The 19,060-nt window shown below is 33.2% G+C and overlaps 1 long non-coding RNA gene across 1 annotated transcript; it reads left to right on the top strand.

The window, feature by feature from the left end:
- The first annotated feature begins 988 nt into the window (after positions 1-988).
- LOC141480024 (uncharacterized) lies at positions 989-18,806 on the top strand. Its single transcript, XR_012464122.1, has 3 exons — positions 989-1,316; positions 12,008-12,282; positions 18,536-18,806. It is a non-coding gene; the product is annotated as an uncharacterized lncRNA (long non-coding RNA).
- Positions 18,807-19,060: the final 254 nt, after the last annotated feature.

Raw genomic sequence — 19,060 nt, 5'->3', positions numbered from 1 at the left:
GAAATCGTTTCCAAACGTAGGTCTTACAATTTATGCACAATGTATGCACAAACATTTCGATACCTTAAAAAAACTTGTGAATCTACCTTGAAACAACTAGTTGTTTGGTTTAATGAAATTCGTCTGTATTTCAACGCTGAAAAAACAAATTTAATACTGTTCCACCCAACAAAGAAGAAACATGAAAATTTAGATATATTCCTGAATAACACCCAGTTATCCGTCTATGAAGACTGTAAATTTCTCGGTATTTTCATTGACTCCACGGTTAATGTTACATACCCTCAAAGGTCTGGAACGTGAGAATACACGAAAAATGTTTATACTCCATGAATTAATATTTCCAAACAACTAACCAACCATGTACCTGATTAGTCATCTTATGTGTGATAATTTATATCCACTTATATTTGTATATACTATATTATACATACTCTTTATATATCATTTTTAACCTGACTCTGTACTGTACATACGTACCTGCCTAACTTACCTACCTGACTGTTCTTATACAATTTCATATTGTCGCAAAGAAATAAAATTGATTTGATTTGAGGATTAGAAAATGAAAATACCTTCATTCCAAGAAATATTACAAAATGGTCTTCATCAGTCTAATTCACCTATCAATCAATTATTTTTTCAAATTATTCAAATTATCAAATATTCACCTCTATTATATTTTTCCAGTAGTATTTTTATTTTATCGTATTCAAAGTAGTCATGAACTACTAATCACTTTTCATAATTTTCCTCAAATTGAAGCGTATTTGTGAAATTCACTGTCATTTATTTTCATTCAGAAAACAGTTTGCTGTTACTATATTTAACGAAATTTCAAAATTCTGCAAACATGTTTTTTCACAGGCCAAATATTTCACTCAAGATAATGTGTATATGATAAAATTTGAATTGAAGTCTATCACACTTACTAAAAATAAATAAATTGTAATATTCTTGAGATAACTTTGAATATTCAAATATCAATATTTGCGATTTCTATAGCCATTTCCCAAAGTATATCATAAAATTAAAGACGAGACTAGCCTAACTGACATTTATGTTGAAAAATAAACTACAATGTTGTTTCTTATTTTCACTGTCGCCTTACATTCTTTTCTAAACATATCAAATAGAGATCCTGCGAGCGCATGATAAATTGCTGGAGTGTATGTATTCTTTAGAGGTTATGAGCGTTCTTTTTCATTTGAAATGTTACATTTTACTTGTTTGTGAAATTTCAGTGAGATAGCATTGTTGCGTTTCTGATGATGCACTTATTATATGATACGTTGGAGTAGGATGCGTTCATTTGGGTAAGTAAGACAAAAACAAGATGTAGTAAAAGAAAGCGATTAATAATTTGAAGTAGTTACATTGTTCTTCGTCATGATAGATACGAAAGTAATACAAATTATGAAATTATCGATATCATAAACCACAAATTTTTATTTAGGAACATGAGATACAATTTATTTATCTTTAAAATCGTCTATCATCATAATCATCAATTATATTCGTGACGATATATTTTTCAATTTGAAAATGTCATCTAGAATATCGGATGAGATTATTTCGATTCTTTTTTTTCTAAAAATCTTCGATTTTTTGGTTTGAATTTTTTTGTAGCGTTTAGGTTATCATATCATCATTTTCTGAATGAAATCAAATGAAGTCACACCTCATACAGGACAGCGTCTAAACACGTTTGTGTGTGGTTATTTGCCAGCTCCTAATTTGTACGACGTTATGAATCCTTTACTTTTCATTTGTCCCTTGACTTATGTGTTTTTTAATTTTCTGAATACCCTGTATATTTACATTATATTCAAATCGATATTCATTTCAAATTCAATTGAATCTATTATCAAATGTTCTTAGACGTCATTCCATTGCGCGAGTTGAAATTGTTTCGACATTACCCGACGATCAATGGACCGTTTCTTTTTTTCGATTGGTTTTCAAGCACGATCCTTTTCAAAAAGAAGGTTTCAGTTCCAACAAACGAGACTTCGTTAGCTTCATGTCCTTGGTAGAGTTCTTGTTTTCTTGAAAATGTTATTATTTTAGTATTTTTTTATTATGTAATGTGATATGTCTGATGTTTTTAAAACACAAAGACACTCCTTTTCGAGTCCTGAAGAAACATTTAATGGAATTCGAAACTTTAACAAAAAAATTTTTTTTTAAATAGATCATTTAACCCAACTAACTATTTTTGAGAAAAAGTAAATAGTTTCAATGAAGTGTCACGAACATATCTCTCAGTTCAAAAGTACAGTGACATTTGTTTGAAGGTGGTTGACAATGTTTCGTGGTGCATTTCATCAGTTCGGACTTCCATTGCCTACTATGATATGAATTGATTTAAAATTCCTGAAATAATCTGTAAAAAATTTAAAAAGATTGGCTGAAAGAACAATTTTATTTAGCAAAAAACTGAAACTGTATATTATTTCATTATAATTTCAGTTTTTTGCCTAATAAAATTGTTCTTCCAGCCAATCTTCTCAATTTTTTTACAGTTTCTTTCAGAGATTTCATATCCCTTTATATCATATTAGACAATGGAAGTCCGAACTGATGAAGTACACTGACATCATTAACTATCAATGATTCATTGCCAGATTGACATTGTCATTATATTGTCATTATATGCAATTCATGTAAATTTCCCGGTTTCATAAAAAGTGAAATGCAAGTCAGTTTTGAAGGTGTCACTATTTTTTAAATTTGAAAGCCGTTGATTTTTGGAATTCCTTCCTGACGTTTCGCTAGCGCGAATGACTAGCATGAGTGGGTCGCGCCATCGTATCGTCAGAAAGAAATTCCAAAAAACGACGGCTTTCAAACACGAAAAAAAGTTACACTGAAAACCTCGGCCGCGAAAGCCTTGATCATTTTGTCAATTTTGAAAGTTTCGCCAGAAAAGGAAATAGTCTAAGATCATGAAATTGTGATCAGTCAAAGGATTTCAAATGTAATGACTTTTTTAAAGGACAAAACATAAGCACTACAGGAAAATCCTCAAGGCGCTTTCAGAGCGCGGTGCGGTGCGAAAATAGCGCTTCTCATTGGATTTGAATCGCTTGAATTTAAATCCATTTGGTAAAACGTTCTCGGGAAGTTTATTCTCTAGATGGAAGGGTTCTTGAACAGTGAAGATCGAGGTGTACTGAGTTGAACCTCAAAACGATGAACAACTACAGTCCGTATCGTATTTCTGATATTTACCGCTCTTGGTGGAATCAAATGTGCCAAGTCACTTGAACACCTGCCGTGAAAGTATCTATAGAAGAGAGACAAATCTCCAACCTTTTTTCGATGTTCCAGGCTATCAAGGTTGCACGTGATGTTCGCGTCTCCAATCAGGTGAATGGCTCTTTTCTGGATGGAATCCAGCAACTTCAGGATATGTTTGAGGGCAGAGCTCCATACATGGGAACAATACTCCAAAGAAGGTCTGATTTGTGCTTTATAAAGCATTAAAAGTTGCTGAGGTGTGTACAGTTTTCTGGTTCGGAACAGCGCTCCAAGTTTTTGAGAAGCAGCCTTTGCAGTTCCGGCGACATGATTGTGCCGAGACATATTGGTGTCCATTTTAACTCTCAACAAACTTATTGAAGCAAAAAGCGGAATTGGCTGACCTGACATTATTATATTGGGTTCGGACACATATACCTTCTTGGAGAAAACCGATGACTGGGATTTTGTGGCATTGAATTCAACTTACTTAATTTGACTCCAATTCGAAATCACTTCTAGATCCCCATCAGAATATACAACCTCATGCTGCCGGTAAGATGTGCCTCCGTAGTGGATGTCCTGGAATCCAAATGGAATAACGAGACAAGTGTGCTGTCGTCAGCAAAACAATATATTGGTATATTGGATCCTTGTTTTTTTTTCAATAAATCGTCGATATACAATGAAAAGAGGGTTGGAAATAATATGGATCCCTGGGGAACACCAGCGTTGATGGTGAAATTATTCGAGAGATATGTAACGGTTTGGTCAGCAAACCCTCATGCCAAACATGTTCAAAGGCCTTAGAAATATCAAGCGCAACTCAATGAAGAAACAATATTTGAATCATTATTACTATTTAGTCACATGTGTCATAAATTTTTTTTACATTCGGTGTGTCTGGTCTGGCTTGTAATTGAAGTAACAAATATTTGGTGTGATTCGGTGTCTTTAGCTATATGGAAAAGAAATGCACACTCAGCAACCACACTGCGTTTGCAAGTGTGGTTACGACTTTCACGTCAACACTTTCATCAGTTTGCAACTACTTGCCATTTATTTCATAAGAGACGATTCAAAGCTAGATGCTATTTCTTTCTGGAATAATATTTGTTGGTTTAACGGGACATACGGATGTTGAACAACAATTTAGGGCTTTATCAGAATGTTCCTGTATTCAGAGTATGAATAAAATCATCCGTTTTCTTTGCCAATATTCATTTTGGTCAATGAATTCCTTTCTTCTCATTTTTTCGCGTTAACATAGTTCGCCAACGAAATACGAAGCCAATTAATGCCCCCGAAAGTAAATACCTCTCGGCTGTATTCTTGATAGAAATTCCATATTCAGGATGCAATTGTGAACGAAATTTATTCAGAGTAGAGCTACTTATAGCTCTCGGCTGTTCGTTTCCTTTTCTCGTTACAACTTCTTCCAATAATCGCATCCGAAATAATTCAATTTTCCCATTTCGTCAAGAGAAACTTTGCTTTTAGTCGAGAGAAACGTTTTTGCGAATGAAAGACAAAGTTACGGTATCATAAGTTAATATTTGGGACTTTCGGCTCAGCTATATTTGTCGCCCGTGATTCATTCACGTATCTGTGACTGAGAGGAAGTCAAGTCTAAGTTGAAAGAGATGACAGTCAGAGCTTGCAAATCGTGAATACGATATTCATTGATGAATATTTGACGGTGAGAACCATTCAAATGGAATCGAATAAATATCGGATGTTTCAACTTCGGTATGAATTTGCTTTATAAACACTGATTCCAGAAAAAATACTTCACCATATTTTGTATAATATGTGAGTGAAATGAAACATTTATTCAAAAACAGAATATCCACATAATTTAGCTCAAAATTTGATCTGAATTACGTAGGGTTCAATGCACTTCAATTTCAAACGAATTGGTTAACATACAGCAATTAAGAAATTTAGGTAGATTCACTCATTTTCTCTACCTATGATAATTACCGTGGTTTTTGATGATGTAATTCACCATGGTTTTCAGTAACGTAAAATTTGATGCTTCAATATTAGGTATTTCTAGTGTGAGAAAAGTGTTTTCAACAGACTCATTCCACGATAGAGGTTATTATTTGACACTAAAGATATCGAAAACAATATTTATTTACTTCCCTCTTTAGGTAAGTACCCTTTTCACGGAACAATGTAACCCTGGATAGAATTTCCGAAAGTTAGGGCCGTCAGTATATCGGAACGTATTGAACGTATTCTTGAACTCTATGGATCCATGGTCGATCAGCTGATCGATTCTATATTCACAAATTGAATCTGTCAAATGTCTGAATAAGTGCAGTATGGTGCATATGCAATTGCAAGTATAAATGAAATATATATAAATAAATAGATGTTTCAAATAATACAAGATTAATATTATTTACGAATGTTTTCCCCGTTAGTATAATATATACTATTGGGTGAGACGTCTTGGTAAGTATTTAGTTTTGATTTAAACTAATTATAATTTGAATGCCTAATATTTACAATGTTCTAGGTGCTAACTAAAAAATACTACTACTTGCTCTTACGGTTTCATGGAGTATTCTTGGAGATATGAAATGTTCCTTATACGTTAAAAAGAAGAAAACGTTGTGCAAGGCAAAATTATTAAATGAAGTAGATCCTACTTGTATATTCCTTTTGAGGTTGTCCTTTTTTGCAATTCCAACAATGGCTTTCTATACAAGGTCCGTCCAGTTTATCAGGATTGGAGGAAGTCTGTACTTTAAAGCATAGGAAATGAAGCAAGCTCTATCTAATAAGCAGGGATGAAGCTGACTCCAAGTGGTTAGGTGTAAAGCAAAGTTCTAAACATGCAGTTTATAAGTTTTTTTTTCTCAATTCATTATACCTGTCTCTGTAATAGTCCAATACTAGTCTTAATTTTCTCCTCCCGATCGATGACTCAAGATTAATAAATCTCTGAAGAAGCCAGTCACTCGTGCTGGCGAAACAGGATTCAGTTTCAAACTGCGACGGCCTTCAAACCCGAACGGAGATAGTAACATTGAAGATCTCTATTGCTGGGATTGAATTGAATAAGCGTATGAACGTATTTAAGTACTGTCATCGTGACACGAGTAGATTTTTCTAGTCCATGACATAAAGTCCTAATGTTGCGAAAGGAATGAGTACTTTATCGTATTATATCGAAATATCGAAGTCTGCCATTGGGGATGATCCAACTGTTTCATATACTATATTTGTGAAGCGTTCCTATGAATAATACCTCATTCAATTCCATAACGGATGTTTGGAGTGCGAACTGAATAGAAAAAGTGATTTTCGTAAAATTAAATGTTCATTTGAGAGTATTTGTTTCGAAAGTACTTTTTTGTTGTTTATATGAAAGTAGTTGTTTCTTGAGTTTCTTTCAGTTTTTATCTGAAAGTAACTTTCTGAGAAAAAGTGATTACAGGTAACTCAAGATATTAATATCCACTTTGACATTACATAATAATAAATATTTGCCAATATTTTTATATATCATTGGGTAAAATTCAAGGCATAGTTCGAAGTTTATGCGTATTCGAGTAGAAAGGAGTTCAACTTTCCTGGACTCCCCTACATGAAAATCGCTTAGATCGCGAAAAAAATATGTTTAGTCTTATCAATTTATTTCATTATATCATACTGTAATATCGATTGAATAACTCTATTTCAATACGAGCCATTTTTTCACTAGTTTTTTCTCTACTTTAACACAATTACTTCTGAAATGTTTGACAATTTTCTATTTTGTATTATAAACGTTCAGTATGAAGACGTTTTTAAATTAAGTTCATAAAAGACTATTCCAGTTATTCAAAAGTGAAAAAAATAAAAATTAAATAATAACGCAATATCGTTTTTAATTGTGAAAAACTAATTATTCCTTCGATGGAGAGCTAGCTCATTTCGTTCCGGGAGATGATTGAAACCGTCTTTTCCAGAAAATTAATATTTGCAGAACACACAAGAAAAAGGGTAATAATGAGAATTGGTAAAGATAAGGGATTTATTTTCCTGGCAAATTAAAACATCCTCGGCAGATTACCCAAATGACAGGCATTTATCACACGGACCCCTAGTTTTATCGCGCAATTTAAGGATTGAATGAACACACTCTATTTAATTTCTTGAACTGCTATCTCTGAAACGGCAATTAACTTTTTTGTCTGTTTGTTTCATCACTGGAAGAATCCGGGATTTAGCACATGCTCTTCAGAAACAGATAGATTATTTCAAGGATTGTTTTCTCCAATTGTATCGAGATTAACGAACAAATTCAGCAACAAAATATTAAAGATTTAATTTCAAGGCAATCAGAGTTTTCATCAACATTATTTCAGATTGGTGAAGGTCGAAACACTCAAAAATTATTATATAATGAAATGACTAATACAGGGTGTAACACAAGTACGTTTAAATATTAAAGTGACGTATTCCTGAGACGATTTTAAGGAAAAAGTATATATAAACCTATGACCAGAAATGCTTCGTTTCGAAGATACAAGGTGTTGAAATTTAATTTTTTTGTTCGTTTTTTTTTAAATAACTTTTGCAAAAAATAAGTTATTTGCACAAAATTTGGTACCCGTTGTTTTTTTTTTAATATGAGGAATCATAATTTTGTAATAATTTTCATGTAACATCTAGAGGGCGCTGCGTACGCTCTCATTATTTATTTCAAATTGCCCTAATATTTTTGATAGTAAACTTTAGGTACCTTCAATGAAAAAAAAAAAAACAAATTCCTACACCTTTCCCAAGTAAAAAACGTACACTTCCTCAACAACTCTGGAGGTGATCGTTTTCGAGATATTTACATTTTCTATATGCATCGATATTACCTCCTAAGGCGCTAAGTGAAGTTGCTGAGAACAGTACAAAAACTAGTTATGTGGTGTATTTCGTCAAAATAAACAACTTTTTTCTATGAAATGTTCATCGAAAAATCATTCGTTTTCGAGATACAAATTATTGAAATTTTCAAAACATGGTTGGTTTTTGTCATAAGGTTTCTGCAATTTTAGTTATTTGTATCTCGAAAACGAATGCTTTTTCGATAAATAACAGGAAAATGTTTATTTTGACGACATCCGCCACATACTCAGTTTTGTTATGTTCTAAGCAACATCACTTAGCGCCCTAGGAGCTCAGTAATATGCATCGATATAGAAAATTGTAAATATTTCGAAAACGATAACTTTTAGCGTTGTTGAGAAAGTGTACCTTTTTAACTTGGAAAAGGTGTGGAAATTAGATTTTTTCATGAAACGTACAAAAGTTCACTGTCAAAAATTAACGGGAATTTGAAATAAATTGAATGCAAAATTATCATTTCCCACGTCAAGAAAAGTACGGGTACTGAATTTCGTGCAAATAACTCTTTTTTTGCAAGAGTTATTTTTGAAAAACGAACAAAAAATTCAATTTTAACACCCAGTATTTTCCGAAATGAAGTACTTCTGGACATAAGTTTGTATAGAATTTTGTTTTAAATTTTTTTCCGGAATACGTCACGTGAATATTTTAACGAACCTATGTTACTCCCAGTATATCAAATTTTTGTCGTCACGTCATTGTATGTATACCACTGGTATTTTTCCCTGAACAACTTTCATTAAACTGCACGTGTTGTCTTTAAAGCTGGTAAAAATAGGATGTTTTTACAAATTTCTATCGATTCCAGATGAATTTGATGAAACTATTCAGAATGATTGCCGGTTCGTAATTTTCTTTTCGAATCTGCGGAAATGAATATTCATTATGAAATTCATTAGACCTGGGTCGAATTTTTGAAACCAAAAAAAAAACAGTATGATGAAACCCATTAGAAAAGAAGGGGATACGATAAAAATCAAAGGAAAAATAAATTACGGGCGATCCGAGTTCGGGAAATGGAAGGGGATGAGTTTTTGAGGGTAAAAAATGGTTTATTTTGATTTCCGGCAAAAGTCCTATCGAAAAAATAAAATTGCGAAGTTGTAGGTAACAGAAAGATCTACAACTTTTACACCTACAATTTTTTCACATAACCTCAAAATTTATGAGAAAAATTCAAATGACCAAGTTTTCGGTTTTTTATTTTTCTCTTTTTCAAAAAAAAATTTCCTACGAATTTGGTGAAAACTTACCTATTCATGTCCCAAATATACTGTGATTTATTTGATTAGAAATAATTATTTTTCCACCTTATTTTGACTCAATATCAGAAAAGCACCCTAATTTTCAAACAAAAATTCTCGCGTCGAAATATCAGCTTTTTCAAAAAGTCGGTGTGCTTTCTGTTCGTTGAAATCTCTAATTTCTGAGAGTGAAAAATATAAATTACTATAGTAAATGTTCTCAGAAAATGCAACAAAGGTTTGTGAATGCTCGCAACAGTTTCAAACGTAGAATAAATGGAAGCAGAGAACTTCACAATCAGAGAATTAGGAATGACTGCTTGCCAATCCCAACGGGTCTAGATCGTTCTGGTCGGTAGCTAGAACTGCTAATCAAAACTTTATAAAATCCACAATTCACACCAACACAAGCAGATGATTAAATTGCAAAAACATCCATAGAATTAGCTGAACATTTCGCGTCCCACTCCACAGTCGATTTTCTGGGAAAGGCACCATCCACTATCCCCACACTAGAATTCATAAGACCTGAAATTACTTTTCGACAACGTCTAGTGAGACGAATTTTGAAATAGTTCAATATCAACAAGCCGTCTGGCCCTGATGAAGTTCCTGTCATCGTACTTGAAAAGTGCGCAAATGAACTAATACCGATATTTTGCAGCCCTATCAACCTGTCACACAAAAAAGGGTTTATCTTTCTTGTTGGGAAATTGCTCGGTTTCAGCCTATTCCTAAAATAGTTAAGAAAAATCTTCCAAATAACTATAAACCAGTCGCTTTGCTATCAGTGATATCGAAAATCATTAAGAAAGCCATAAATCACCGTATCCTTGAATATTTCGAAGGCTTGAGCGATCATGGATATCTCTCGAATACTTTTACCATCAACGCTAGTGTTCCCCAGGGATCCATATTGTCTTCAACCCTATTTTTGTTGTATATCAATGACTTATTGGAAAAAACAAGTATCCAATATATTGCTTTTCTGATGACGTCATTATATTTGGATTCCAGAATACACATTTTCACCGACACCAGGATCTACAATTGATTTCGACTTGGGGTGAAAGTAACCAGGTTCAATTCAATGCCACAAAAAACCTAGGTATCACTTTTCTCCAAAAAGATACATTTCTTCGAACCAGATATAATAATGTTAGGACAGACAAATCCACTGTCTGCTTGGATAAGTTTGTTGTGGGTTACATGAACATCAATGTGTATTGGCACATGTGTATCATTTCGCTGGAATTGCAAAGGTTACTTCTGGTTTGGAACACCTCAGTAACTTTTGGTGCTTTATAAAGCTCAGATCAGACCATCTTTGGAGTATTGTTCGCATTTATGGAGCTCCACTCCTAAGCATACCCTGAAGCTGCTGGATTCCATTCAGAAAAGAGCCATCCGCCTGATTTGAGACGCGAACATTACTTGCAACCTTGATAGTCTGAAACATCGAAGAATAGTTTGAGATTTTTCTCTCTTCTATAGAAACTTTCACGTGTGAATTTCGAACAAATAATCTATTTGAACCCTAATTCAATTTTGACAATAATCTCACCAAATCTAACATAACATAACTCCTTCGATATCTTATCTGTACACAAATTGAAACTAAACCTGATTGTGTTCTCCTCAAAACTCAAAATGTCTTTAAATTTCATTCTGTGACAACGTTCACGGGCTTGACTTATTACATACCAACTCTCATCACTTGCAAATGAGAACTCATGTTTAGGACTTTAGTATGACATTCTTGAATATGTTCATTTATCGACCCAAATAAATCACTCTGGATGGTTGAGTCTTGAAGTAAATATCTTATCAAATATTCAGAGTATTGAATATTACTTCAGCAGACTCACTTTCTCTAATACTAACAAACTTGGTACCTGAAATTGTAAACTACTAGTTATACCTATCTTCCTGTCACATTCAACAGCAGCTTTTCTTACCAATTACCCGATGAATTCAGATCGTATATCAATTTGATGAGTTTCCAAAAACACTTCGCCAACTGTCAAGGTATCTGAAATCGAATATATCCTGTTCACATACCATCGATAATGTATGGGAAATGTTTTCGCGATCTTACATCGGCCGTACGAACAGAAAAGTTCCCAACAGAGCATATGAACATTAGCTTGCTGTCTGTAAATCATATCCAGCCTCATCTTTCTTCCATCCTCATCATTCCAATAAAATAGAGTGGTTCGATGAAATTCTCAAAAAATCATCCAATTTTACAAAACAAAAGTAAAATTCCAATTATTATCCTGAATTTTAGTGAATAGAGTATTTTTTTGTCGAATAACAGTTTCACCGACCTTCCAGAATGAACTTAACGATTTAGTAAAGTCCTTTATTTATAAATAATTACCTAATATTTGAGAACTGACACCATAATCAATTGATGTGTACCGAAACAAAAACTTGTAATTTCTAAAAAAAATCATAACTATTTTTAAATTATTTAGTTAAATATTTCATTTTTCCGCTTTTCAGTTTTTATATTGTTTGCAGGACAATCTGAACACAAAGAAACACCTTTTTTCCAATTTTGAATTGTAGATTGTAACATACCAATTACTCGAAATATTTATTTCCTTTTTTCACAGATCTGGCATACTTCTGAGCAGACTTCAGCATTATCTCAATAATTCATTCTCGGACATCGACACCTATTCAAAGTCCATATTGTTTTGGGTGTCACTATTTTTCGGGTTCGAAAGCCGTGGATTTTCTGGAATTTCTTTTACTGGCACGAGTGGCTAGCTTCTTCAGAGCTTTATACATCCTGGATTACTATCCGATGACTGAAAATTACGGTTTCGTAACGCGTATTCATGCTGTGTCTGGTTGTTTGGAGTGCTGATATCTGCACCTGGATTAGGTAATTTGTTGTTAACATTCATTGACTATTTTTTATCTGTTATCATCATGCTGTTTACTATCCTTGAACTCAAATAAAATGAATAACAAATACTTTTGTCTAAATACCACTAGTCGTATAAATAAAATCTACTAGTGGTATTTAGACAAAAATGTTTATTATTCATTTCATTTAAGTGATCATGAATTACCATAAAGTAAACAAGTCATCAATCACACATATCCTTGAACTTCTTAGAATGGGATTCCATATTTCATTGAGGTTCACCGCTTCTTCTTATGTCTTGAAATTATACGTATGTTTGTGGATCTCTATTGCCTCTCGTACCAGGTGGTTGAATCGCTTGAACTTTGGACCGATATCGTAAAGGATGAAGTTTTGAAAGGGTCTTTTCTGTGCCTGGCTTCGTATAGGGATCACGTAGTGGTGATTCGAGTAAAATTTTTGAGAATCATCCATAAGAATAAATTCCGTCTTTTGGGGTATCTATTGATATTATTTGAAAGTGGATTATGTGAAATCTTATTTTGAAATTGGTAATTTCAACTAACTATAGTCTTTTTTACAGTTTTTCTGTATTCCATGATCTATATTTTTCTGTATTTTCATGATCCTATATCTTGATGATTCTGTTTGGTAGAATCATCATCATAGGATCATGAAAATTCGTAAAATCGTTATATTTCCTACTGAGGTTATCATTGGAAAACAAAGGAAAATTTCAAAACATTGACACAAATTTTTTGTACAGTGACCATTTATTTTCAATACTGTGACCTTTTTCAGCACTTATAATTGAGCTTCGAAAATCCTACATAGTGTCATAACAAACACATCACTACAACACATGCCATTGGGAAGCACTCTTCACTCAATTTAATTCTAAAGTATTAACAGTATATTATATAGTTTATATATATAGTATAATATATAACGGTAACAGAACTTAACAAAAAATAAAAAATAATTGCTCTATTAGCTTAAAAGTGCGATTTTGTTCCATCCTTTTCATAAAAGAGGACGTATGCTTCCCCATTCACAAGCGATTTTGGTGAAATTGGTGACACATGTGAATAGTTGTATTTGTGCCACGCGCCACTATACGGGTGTCTGCAGTGTGCTGTATAATGCCCTCTGTTAGTAGTCCCACTGTGATTTAAAATTGCATATAGATTATAACAACAAGTAGCCACATTTTCTGCTGCAAAATTGTCCATATCCAATCCTTCTAGAGGAAATTCGATGACATCATTCAATTTGCCTCTACCTTCCGTTGGAGAGAATCTTTTAAAATGTATGACTAAAATATAGGGAAACTTGTGGATTGATAGGGACTTTGTGCATTTTCTCCTTTCGTTGCATTTCGAACACGTCGGTTTTTCATTTCCATCCAAAGTTTCTTCTCTTGTAAACGAATCCAAGCATTGCCACAAACTCAATTGGTCGTTTCTTTGTGGTATGGAGAGAGACAAATCCCAGAAAGGATCAAAGGTAGATTTCAATCGACCAACGAAATTATCTACAATCTTAGAGTAATGTATCCTCATATATGTGAGTCATGACTTTTGTACATTTCCGCTATCGCTCAATTTTTCGTCAATCTCCGTTAAGACCGGTTTAGATTTCTCATTAATTATATTAACGTCTACATTCAAACCATCTAAAGGATAACGAAGAAAGTCCTGGGCGTCTTGATGGGAATTACCCATGAATCGAGGAGAAAAACTTTCAATCTGATTTTTTAAGGAGGCTGTATTTACTACTCTATCAAATGAATCTTCTGACCACAACTCCCTGATGACTTCTGCAAACGCTTTGATTAAAGCACCCTCCTTACTAGAAATACTAGTATTGATGTCTTTCATGAATTCATCGTTTTTCAAATATTCCAATAACCATCTCGTATTTGATAAACATTGAATTACGCTGTTCATGAAAAGGAAATCAAGAACCTACCTGCGCCCTTCGCTTCGTACATCAAGGGCTAGTCATTCCAACTGGGCGCATGTACCGCTTGCTCTAGATCAAAAAACGACTGAAGAAACGTTTTATTAGTAAAGTCAAGACTCCAATTTTGTATTAACAAAAATTAAACACAATATAAAAATTTGATACACAGATTGTTTCAAAACATAAATAGGGCAGACTTCTACGCCTCTTATTAGTCGCATACCTTCCACAAAAGCTATTGCATACAAAACGTTGATTCTTGCGCATTAAGTATGAATGAATGTATTAATGAATTTCAAAAACACAAAAATAAATTATTTTTTGAATAGAGAAACCGATCTTACTGAAAATATGGCGTGAACAACATAAAAACATTGTATTAACAAGACTCAACCTCTAACGGAAGCAAGAAACTCTTTGGAAGGTTCGAAATAGATGAACATTTCAACCTAGCAGACCACTGTTATAATATTCAGGCAGTCATTGTTCACTGTGGTTCTGGCGTTGAATGTGGTCATTATTACGCCTTGGTCAAAGAAGAAACGGACTGGTTTAAGTTTGACGATAGTCGTGTCACGAAGTGTTCTGGTGATGCATTGAATTTATTGGAGCCTCTGGAGACACCCTACATTTTGTTTTATGAGAGAGAGGGCATTGTTAGATCAAGATCTTCAGATGATGTGGTGCTGCAGGTTTTTCCGGGTTTTCCTGCAGCTGAAAAAGCAAATGCGCCACTGGAATCAATGAAGTCGCCCCGGAGCGCCAATTAATTTTTATTGTTGTATTTATTTTATTTTTATCGTTGTTTTAACATATTGTAATAATTTTATAAATTTTTAATTAAGCTACAAGAAATCTCAATGATTTTATTAATAATTGATCCTGTTACCCAAGCAACATTTTTGAAAAAAAGTATGTATCAAAATCAGTTGAATATTATTCCGTACACTTATAAAATTAATTTAGCTGCGACCTCTCAGTTTGTTAATTAAAATTTGTCTTATCCCCCTGCTGTATTTATTTCTTCGGAAATGCAATTAACTATTTCAATTCACAATCTCCTGCTATTCAGCGACAAAATTATACATTCAGAACGAAGTATTCGCGAAAAGCTTGGGCTGAATGCATAATGCACTTTCGATTCTTATTTGCTTCTAAATGGCCATCTATACAAAGGAATTCTGAAGAGGCAATAGAAATTCATCTGAAGGGACATTCAATTCAAACGTATTTCACAGTAGTGAAAGGGACAGTTTTGAAATTTCATTTTCAAAAGTGATTTGTTGATGTTTGAGTAATATTGAATAAAATACTAATTTAATAAAAAATATTCAACAATTTCAAAATTTCACATGTAAATATATATGAAATCCAGCAATCTTTATTCATTTGGTGATTATTTCACGACAAAGATCACATCGTATAACAGAAATGTAAAAACCTTCAAAAAATGTTTTTTTATGATATTCAGTGAAATTCTGTCTCCATCGATATGTGCGTAAACAATAGTGGCTTCCTTATTCAAGATTGAGAAAAAACTCGAATGGGAATGGAACACTTTGTAATAAGATTATGATGAATTTTTCAAAAAGAGAGGATACGACTATTTTTATCTATCAGAAATTTATCTAATTCCTAATATATAATTAAAAAAACTTTTATCGACCATTTTGGGATTTTCATCACACAATTTGACAGTCAAAAACTGACAAGTTACCGATATATAGAACATTGTTTGTGAAAAGTACTGCATTAAATAATAATAAAGTTTTTTTTTTCTTACTGCTTTTTTTCAGGTTGTGGAAAGTGTGAAAAACCCCAAAAATAATGATGAAGAACTTTGATTTCTCCATTGAAAAAGACTTTTTTAGAGAAAAATTGAATCAACAATTAATTAAGTTTTTTTAATCAATGACTGAAGAAACAAAAATGTCAAACAATTTTGAGAAGTTTGAATCCACAGAAGATTTTCAATTGCATTAGAAAATTTGAAAATGAATCGAAAGAAGTATACCCATTCAGTGGCCTGCACAATCCTCAGACATCACGCCCCTAGATATGTATGGCGATATGTTGATGGGAAGGTCTATCGAGAGGAACCAACAGCACCAGACAAAAAGAATGATATCATAGAAGTTTTTCGTTCTATTCCTTTGAAGTTCAATGTCTACTTTGTTGATAGACTTAGCTTAAAATGGAATATCACTTGAATATCTGCTATGAATTCAAGCTTTCAAAAATGGTTTTTGATTCTTTTTTTGCCAGCATTGAATGAAAAATCGTTTTCATTTTGTCATTTTAATTTTAGAATTGATTTGTGCGTATATCAAAATGATAGATTAAACAACTGCTATCGATTTCTGATCTTTAAAAGTGTTCGAGTTCCTTTTTTTAACTGCTTTTCCAGCTGAAAAATGCAAAAAGCCTTGTTGCTTTCATTCCACCAGTTTTTCTCAAAGAATAGGTACATTTCCGTTTGATAAGGCTAATTTGACATTGTCTTGTTTATGGAATGTTCCATAGAAAGATGAGAAAAAGTGATGACGAGGTTTGGTTGCCCCTGTATAAAAAATCGTCACTTGATAAAATTATTATCAGAAAATGAGAATACATTATTCTGAAGAATATTTGAATGAATGTCCATTCCCTTCATATGATCGAGTAGGATACATTATATGATAAATAAACAACTTTTTTCGTCATAAATATTTCTATAACTTTTGAATTACCTGGTATATGCCATGGCATTTTTTAAAATAACTTGGTACGTTGTAATTATTTTTGTTAACATAACTTTCATTACTATAACTTTCATTCATTATATTTTGTTTATTTTGAATAGGGTAGCTGTTATCTTTCATCTACACATCGTTGATATATCTTCAATATGAATAAAATAAGTAAAAACATTGTTCATGTTGAATGGTTTCATTGAAAAAAAAGATAATAATGATGTAGATAATATACTGAATACCAAAAAATAACTCGGAAGGTCCTAGGTAGCAGTCATCACATCACTCTCCTCAGCAATTTACGTTATTGATTAGATGAAAAAATAATAAATCCTTGTGCGTGAGTAAATATGTAAATACTACGCCCAACGATTTATTTATATTTTATCTGATCAATACTGTAGATTAATGAGGAGAGTGGTATGACGACTGCTACCTGTGCCCTTCGCAATGATTTTTTTGATTTCAGTACATTATGTAAATCACTTTTTTTCTCAATAAAACCGTTTAACATATTTTTTTCCCTTTTTTTATTTTCAAAATTTCAGTTTCTAATTCTGTTTAGTTCATTGAGTGCCTCAGTGTTACAAGGTTTATTTTGAAATCTATCTCCCTAATACATTTTTCAGTCCTGGCCATCTTTAATTTGCATCTTTTTCAAAGTGTACTACTATTCTACTAGTTCAGCCCTGTCATTTCATAACCATAATGAGGTGGTTGTGAAAAAATATGTAATCAGCCATTTCGTAGCTGCGGACATTTTGGATATTCAATGTTAAGAATTCATTATATTGAATTGTCATCATATCTGAATGTGTGACCAAATATGTCAACCACTTTCATTACTAAATTTCACCAAAACAGGGCAAGCTGAATAAAATCGTTCAAAAATAAATACAACATATGAAGAAAACAAATGATTCATAGCAATCGGTACTGAAATTCTCCCATGGAATTCAATTGATTTCACCATTGAAAAAATCTTGACGACATATCTTCTTATGGCGACATCCATGGGATCAATAAAACATTCAAGTCAATGATAAACGACGCTCCCAAAGGCGGCTTGTTGCAAAACTGTCGTTTTGGGCTCTGGTTTCAACCATTTACCTTGCAGTGAAAGCTGTAGAAAAGATAGAAGACAAATTACGTTTGCAATGGTCCCCGTTTGGGAGTTTTCTTTATCTATGATACACGTGGGTTGAGTCTTCTGTAAATTCCCTGAATGGAGGGTTGTATGGAGAAATGTCGGTATTTGCAGCTATTCAAGCTTATCTCTTTAGGTTCAACAATGTATTCGTGGCACCACTGAAAAGACCAACAGTTCCTGATGTTGTTTCATGTTTTTTTGTGCTTTGGTTATTAGCCTGTTGCCTTGTAGTGGAAGCTGCAGAGAAAGACAGAGAACAAACCTCATTCGGCGATCGATGCTTTGCGATCGCCTTGGGGAGCCTCGTGTATATTTGGTATATTTGAGTCTTCTGTCAATCTGGTAGATGGCATTTTCCAAAGGAAAATATCATCGCCCTTTACTACTTTACAGTTGAGTCTAGAGTGCATTCATGTTTCAGCCTGGCATCACTCGTGCGACCTAAATTATGTCAAAACAGCTGTGCCTGGTGTTCGATCATGAATACGAAATGGAAACCAGAGAAAAGTCAAAGTATTTTCCTAGGATTTGGCTAAGGTATGTGGATGATATTTTCGCGATATTCGATATCAAAAAATCGAATATTAACGACTTTTTTCCATTTCAAATAATAGATGTGCATCAATAAAATTCACATGTGAGTTAGAAAATGAGGGACAACTAACATTTCTTGACGTTTTGGTGATGAGGAGCCAATATGGAGGGTTAGAATACGATATATTTAGAAAAGAAACATCACGTACAGATATATTCCTGACAGTTCACATCACTGTGGACAGCACAAACGTGCTGGGTTGAATTTTTTAGAGCATCGTCTTTTGACTTTCCCTCTAACACATGATAGGTTCACAAAAAAAATACGTACAATACAGGAAATAACAGCCACTAATGGCATAATAAGGAAAAAGAAGTTTAGGTTAGGAATGAACGTAATCTCGACTTTCAG

This window comes from Leptinotarsa decemlineata, unplaced genomic scaffold (genome assembly GCF_025532065.1).
Source record: "Leptinotarsa decemlineata unplaced genomic scaffold, Ldec_3_MD MMD2_P_RNA_scaffold_5, whole genome shotgun sequence".
In the NCBI taxonomy this organism is placed as follows: Eukaryota; Metazoa; Arthropoda; class Insecta; order Coleoptera; family Chrysomelidae; genus Leptinotarsa; species Leptinotarsa decemlineata.
This window is presented reverse-complemented; position numbering and strand designations above follow the sequence as displayed.